Genomic DNA, 7,080 nt, shown 5'->3' on the forward strand with positions numbered 1-7,080 from the left:
ATCTGTACCCCCATAATATGCTGAAATAAAAAAAAAAGATTTAGAAAATATAATGTAACCATTGATCAAAGGAAAGAAAGAATATCAGAGTTCAGAGCAAAGAAAATTACTGGGTCAGAAAGGAAAATTATAAATAATAATAGGTCAATCCACCAAGAAAACATAGCAATCCTAAACGTGCATGCACTGAACAACAGAGATGCAAAGTATGTGAAGCAAAACCTCATAGAACCAAAAGGAGAAATAGACAAATCCACAATTACTATTGGGGACTTCAACACTCTTCTCTAAACAATCGAGAGAATAACTAAAGAGAAAATCATCAAGAATATAGAACTCAGCAGCATCACTAATCAACAGAAACTAATTGGCATGTATAGAACACACCACTCAACAACAGCAGAATACACATTCTCGCAAGTGCTCATAGAACATGTTTTAAAATAGGTCATACTCTGGATCATAAAACAAACCTCAATAAACGTGAAAGACATGAAATCATACAGTGTGTTCTGTGACCACAACGGAATCAAATTAGAAATCAATAACAGAAAGATAAAAGGAAACTCTCCAAACACTTGGAAGCTAAACAACACACCTCTAAATAATTCATGGGTCAAAGAGGACATCTAAAGGAAATTTAAAAATACATTCAATTGAATAAAATCTTTAAAAATTTAAGGAATAATTAATACCAATTCCACAAATCTCTTCCAGAAAAGAGGTAGGTAACCTACTTAAGTAGAAGATAACACTTCCAACTTATGCTATGAAGATAGTGTACTCTGATACCAAAACTAGATAATGACAGTACAAAAAGAAAATAGAATAATAACTCTCATGAATACAGATTTTTAAATTATTTTCAAAATATTAGCATATAAAATTTTATAATAAATAAAAAAATTTATATACCATGGTGAAGTGGAGTTTATTCTAGGTATTCAATATTTGAAAATCAATTGTTGTAATTGACCATATTGTTGGGTTAAAGAAGAAAAGTCACGTGACTGTATCAATCTATATAGGAAAAACATTTGAGAAAATTCAATACCAATTCATGGTTAGAAAAAAAACTCTCAGAAAAACAGCAGTAGCAGTAGCAGAGAATTTCCTCACTTGATAAAAATCATCTATGAAAAACCTACAGACAACCTTATACTTAATTGTGAAGGACTGAATGCCTTCACCCCAAGATTAAGAACAAGGCAAAGATATCTGTTATCACTTCTCTTATTCTACATAGTAATAGAAGTTGTACTCTGTGCAATAAGACAAGAAAAGTAAATAAGAGGAATGAAGATAAGAAAAAAAGAAATAAAATTGTCCTTATTTGTGAAAGACACAGTTGGGTACATTAAAATCCCAAGAAATGGACCAAAAAACCCCTCCTAGAATAAGTAAATTCAGCAAGGTTACAAAAAATAAGACAAACATACCAAAATAAACTCTATCTCCATATACTGACAATGAACAAATGGACACCAAAATTTAAAATATAATACCATTTACATTAACTCAAAAAAAGATAGTTAGATGTAAGTGTAACAAAACATGTATAGGACTTGTATTCTGAAAACTACACAATATTGATGAAAGAAATTTTTTTAAATCTAAGTAATTGGAAAGATATGCTGTATTCACGAATTGAGAGACTCACTAAGTGACAGGGAAATGTCAACTTTCCCTGAATTAAAGTATAGATTTAACACAATTCCTATCAAAATGCCAGCAAGATTTTTTGTAGCTATACATGAGATTATTCTACAATTTGTATGGAAAAACAAAGGAACTAGAATACTAAAACAATTTTGAAAAACAAGAAAAACGTAGGAGAAATTAGCATACCCTATTTTAAGATTTTATTAAATAGCTATGGTAACCGAGACTGTCTGTTATTGGTAGATTGATAGACATGTAGACCAATGCAATAAAATAAAGAATCTGAAAATAGACCCATGCAAATGTGCCCACCTGAATTTTGGCAAAGGTGCAAAAGCAATTAACTGCAGAAAAGATACCCTTTCAAGAAACGGTGTTGAAACAATTGGAAATCTATAGGCAAAAGAATAAATAAATAAACTTTGACCTCAGTCTCATATCTTATTCTAAATTAATTCAAAATGTATCACAAACTTAAAAGTAACACATAACACCATAAAATTTTTAGAAAACAACATAGTAGAAAATATTCAGGACCTAAGGCTAGGCAAAGAGTTCTCAGACATGACACCAAAACCATAATCTATAAAAGGAAAAATTAATAAATTGGAATTCATAAACATTTTAAAATTTCTACTCTATTAAAAACACATCAAGAAGTTGATAAGAAAAGGTAAAATTTTTGATAAAATGTTTGCAAGCACATATTTGACAAAGAACTTGTATCCACAATATATAAAGAACATTCAAGACTCAACAATAAAAAAGTAAATAGCCCAATTAGAACCTCAGTAAAAGACATGAAGAGACATTTCACCAAAGAAAATATGCAGATGGCAGAAAAACACATGAAAATACTTTTAATGTCAGTAGTTAGTGGGGATGCAAATTAAACCTATTCTGAGATATCACTATATACCTATCAGAATGACTAAAATAAAAAATGGTGAAAACACCAAATGTTAGAGAAAATTCAGAGAAACTGGATTACTCATACATTGCTGATGAGAATGTAAAATACTACAGCCACTCTGGAAAACAGTATTGCAGTTTCTAAAAACAAACAACTAACTACACATGGACCTGTCACATGATGCAGCAGTTGCACTCCTGGGCCCTTACCCCAGCAAAATGAGAACTTGCATTGACACAAAACCTTTATACAAATATTGATAGAAGCTTTATTCATAATATTACAAATGAAAACATCCCAGATGCCCTTCAATGGGTGAATGGTGAATAAACAGTAGAACATCCACATAATGGAATTCTATTCAGTAATAAATAGGAACAAATTTTTGATATATAGAACAACCTGGATGAATTTCCAGAGAAATATGCTAAGTGAAAAAACTAATCCCAAAAGTTTATATATTATATGATTTGATTTATATATCATTCTTGAAACAACAACATTCTAGGAATGGACAACTGATTAGTGGTTGCTGGGGTTAAGAAAGAAGTGGGTGTGAGAGGAAAGTGGGTGTTGGTATAAAAGGGCAAGATGAGTAATCCTTGTGGTGACAGAAATGTTCTATTTTTTTATTACATCAATGTCAATATTTTACATGTGATATTACTGTACTATAGTTTTGCAGGATTTCCACTGAGGGAAATTGGGTAAAGGACACAGGGGATTATTATTTCTTATAACTGCATGTGAGCCTACAATTACCTCAAATAAAAAGTTTGATTATAAAATGAGCAGCGAACTCAGCAAAATTATGGACTAGAAAGCTCCAAGCTCTTGTTCCCCCACAGAAGCATAAAAAAGCAGTAGTCTAAATCAACTTTGTAGGAGCTCTGGGAAACAGTCAAAGATTTCCAACAACCAAGCAAATGTCCAATCAAGAAAAAAAATCTTCAAATGTGTAGGAAAGGTTTCAGGTATTTTTACTCATCCTTGCCCCACCCCTTCCCTAGCTCAGCAACAAACCTGTTCTTGAATAGGTAGAAGTCCAGTTCCCAGTTGCCTTCCTTAGAAAGAGGGAGCAGAGCACAACTTATTTGCAAAATTTTTTGGTTTGTGTGTTCTAACCTGTCTATGGGACACCTGAAGTAATGAAGCAAGGTGCTTGTTTGTATGTGTAACTCAAAGTGCAAGTGAAAAATGTGGTGGACTTCTATCCTTGAGATGTTCATCTCCTCCAAACTTCGTACGGAAATTTGATCCCCAATGTGACAATGTTGGGAGGTGGGGCCTAGTGGAAGATATTTGGGTCATGGGGACAGATCCTTCATGAATAGATTAAACCTTTCTCCAAGGTTAGTGAGTTATTGCTCCATTAGTTCCCACAAAAGCCAGATGTTTAAAAAAGCCTGGCATACACTCAATCCCCCTGCTTCCTCTCTTGCCATGTGATTTCTTTGCACACGAGCTCCCCTTCCATTTTTTACAATAAATTGAAGCAGCATGAGGCCGCTGCTAGATGGAGATGCCCAACCTTGAACTTTCTAGCCACCAGAATCCTGAGTCAAATAAACCCTTTTTCTTCATAAACTACCCAGTCTCAGTTATGCTATTATAGGAACAGTATTATAAGACACAGGCACTGTCTGTAAAAGCTACAATGTGACAACAAACCCGCAGATATCTGGAGCAAGACATTACGTGTGGAGACATATAATAGACTGTCTAAGACCTGGAAGATCTTTGGAAAATTAGGACATTCAAAAGCAGCCGCGTGTATGGGGGAATTTAGAAAGCCACATGCATTCCCAGCAAGACTTTAAGCTTTCATCTTGAGCTGATCCCTAGGTGTCCCAGCACATAGCCAATCTGCAAAGACTCAGAGAGGTGAGTTCTCTCTGTCTGTCTCTCTCTCTCATTTGAATTTTTTTGTTTTGATTCCTGACATTCAAGGAAATCAGTATACACATTAGGTGAACACAACCTAAAGGAACAGAGACTTCAATAAGAAATGGTCTTCACAAAAAACATTTGGAAAAGTTTCAAAACAAAAGAACTACTATAGCCTTCAACAATTAAAAACACAAACTCTTGAAAAGAAAGATAATCTAAGTTCCATAGTTATCACGTAATAGCAAAATGTCCAATTTTCAAGGAAAAAAACACAAGGCATACAAAGAAATAGGAAAACATAGTTTATTTAAAGGAATGAAATAAATGGACAGAAATCATCCCTGAGAGACCCTAGTCATTGGACTTAATGGACATAGAATTTAAAATAATTGTCTTAAATATCCTCAAATAGCTAAGAGAGAACATGGACAAAGAAGGAAAATAAATCAGGAGAATAATATATGAACAAAATGAGAATAGCAACAAAGATACAAGATTTATGAAAAGAAACCAAACAAACGCTGAAGCTGAAAAATTTGCTAGAGGGATTCACAAGCAGATTTAAGAAGACAGAAGAAAGAATCAGCAAACTTGAAGACAGGACAATTAAAATTATAAATGTTGAGGAGAAGAAAGGAATGAAGAAAAGTGAACAGAGGCTGGGTGTGATGGCTCATGCCTGTATCCTAGCACTTTGGGAGGCCGAGGCAGGAGGATCACCTGAGGCCAAGAGTTCGAGACCAACCTGATCAATAGCAAGCCCACATCTCTACAAAAAATAGAAAAATTATCCAGGTATGGTAGTACGTGCCCATAGTCCTAGCTAATGGGAGGCTGAGGCAGGAGGATTGTTCAAGTCCAAGAGTTTGAGGTTGCAGTGAACTATGATGGTCCTGTTCTAGCCCAGGGCACAGAACAGGACCCTGTCTCAAAAAAAAAAAAAAAGACAAGGAACAGAGCCTACAGGACTTGTGGGATAGCTTCAAGCATGCAAATATATGTATATGGGAGTCTCATAAGGAGGAGAGAGAGAGAGAGAGAGAGAGAAATATTGGCAGAAAGACTATTTGAAAGAATACTGTTCAAAAAATTTCTAGACCAGGCACAGTGGCTCATGTCTGTAATACTAACACTCTGGGAGGCCAAGGCAGGAGAATTGCTTGATCTCAGGAGTTCAAGACCAGCCTGAGAAAGAATGAGACCCCATCTCTACTAAAAATAGAAAAATTATCCAGGCATTGTGGTGCACACCTATAGTCTCAGGTACTCAGAAGGCTGAGGCAGGAGGATCACTTGAGCCCAGGAAATTGAGGTTACAACGAGCTATGATGGTGCCACTACACTCTACCCAAGGTAGAGTGAGACTGTCTCAAAAAAAATTTCCAAATACGTTAAAAGACATCAATCTTCAAATCCAAGAAGCTCAATAAAGTCCAAACAGGAAAACATGAAGAAACTCACACTAAAACACATTATAATCAAGCTTCCAAACGCAAAAGATAAGAAGATAATCTTGAAAGCAGCAAAAGAAAAGTAACTCATCATGTACAAAGGATGCTCAATAAAATCATCAACCAACTTCTGATCAGAAAACTTTCAGGCCAGAAGGCAGTGGGATTACATAACTGTCAACTAAGAATTCTATATCCAGCAAAATTGTTCTTCATATATGTGGGAGAAATTAAGACATTCTCAGATAAACAAAAGATGAGAGAGTTCATTACCGATAAACTTGCCCTCAGAAATGTTAAAGGATATCCTTCCAGTTGCAATTTGAATCTGAAGGAAGATATAAAAATCTCCAGTAAAGGTAAATACATGGGTATATATAAAAGCCAATATTATTGTAATTTGGTTTGTAAATTTACTTTTTGTTTTCTAAAGGCTTTAAAAGACAAATCCATAAAAATAATTACAAATCTATGCTCTTGAGTACACAGTGTAATATGCAATATGTGGGCTAGGCATGCTGGCTCATACCTGTAATCCTAGCACTTTGGGAGGCCAAGGTGGGAGGATTGCTTGAGGCCAGGAGTTCAAGACCAGCCTGAGAAAGAATGAAACTCCATCCCGACAAAAATTGGAAAAATTATCCAGGTGTGGTGATGTGTGCTTGTATTTCCAGCTACTAAGGAGGCTGATAGAGGAGGATTGCTTGAGCCCAGGAGTTTGAGGTTGCAGTGAGCTATGATGATTGCACTCCACTCTGCCGGGGCAACAAAGCAAGACTCTCTCTCAAAAACAAAACAAAACAAAAAGGTGTACCATGTGGCATCAATAACATAAAGGGGGAAATGGAGCTTTTTGGAGTAGAGATTTTCAATACGATTGAAGTTAAGTTTGTATCAATCCAGATCAGATTGTTATAACTTCACAATGTCATACATAATCCCCACGATACACAATGATATTATTTGTAGAATATAAACAAAAGGAAATGAGAAGGAAATCAAATTATGTGCCTTCAAAAAGTCATCTAAACACAAAAGAAAGCAATACCGGAGTAAATGAGGGACAAAAAGATGTAAGACATGGCAGAAGTAAGTCCTTCTTTAACAATAATTGCTCTAAAAATAAATGCATTAAACTCTTCGTCCAAAAGGCAGAAAATTGGC

Source organism: Propithecus coquereli, unplaced genomic scaffold (assembly GCF_000956105.1).
Source record: "Propithecus coquereli isolate 6110/MARCELLA unplaced genomic scaffold, Pcoq_1.0 Scaffold709, whole genome shotgun sequence".
Lineage (NCBI taxonomy): Eukaryota > Metazoa > Chordata > Mammalia > Primates > Indriidae > Propithecus > Propithecus coquereli.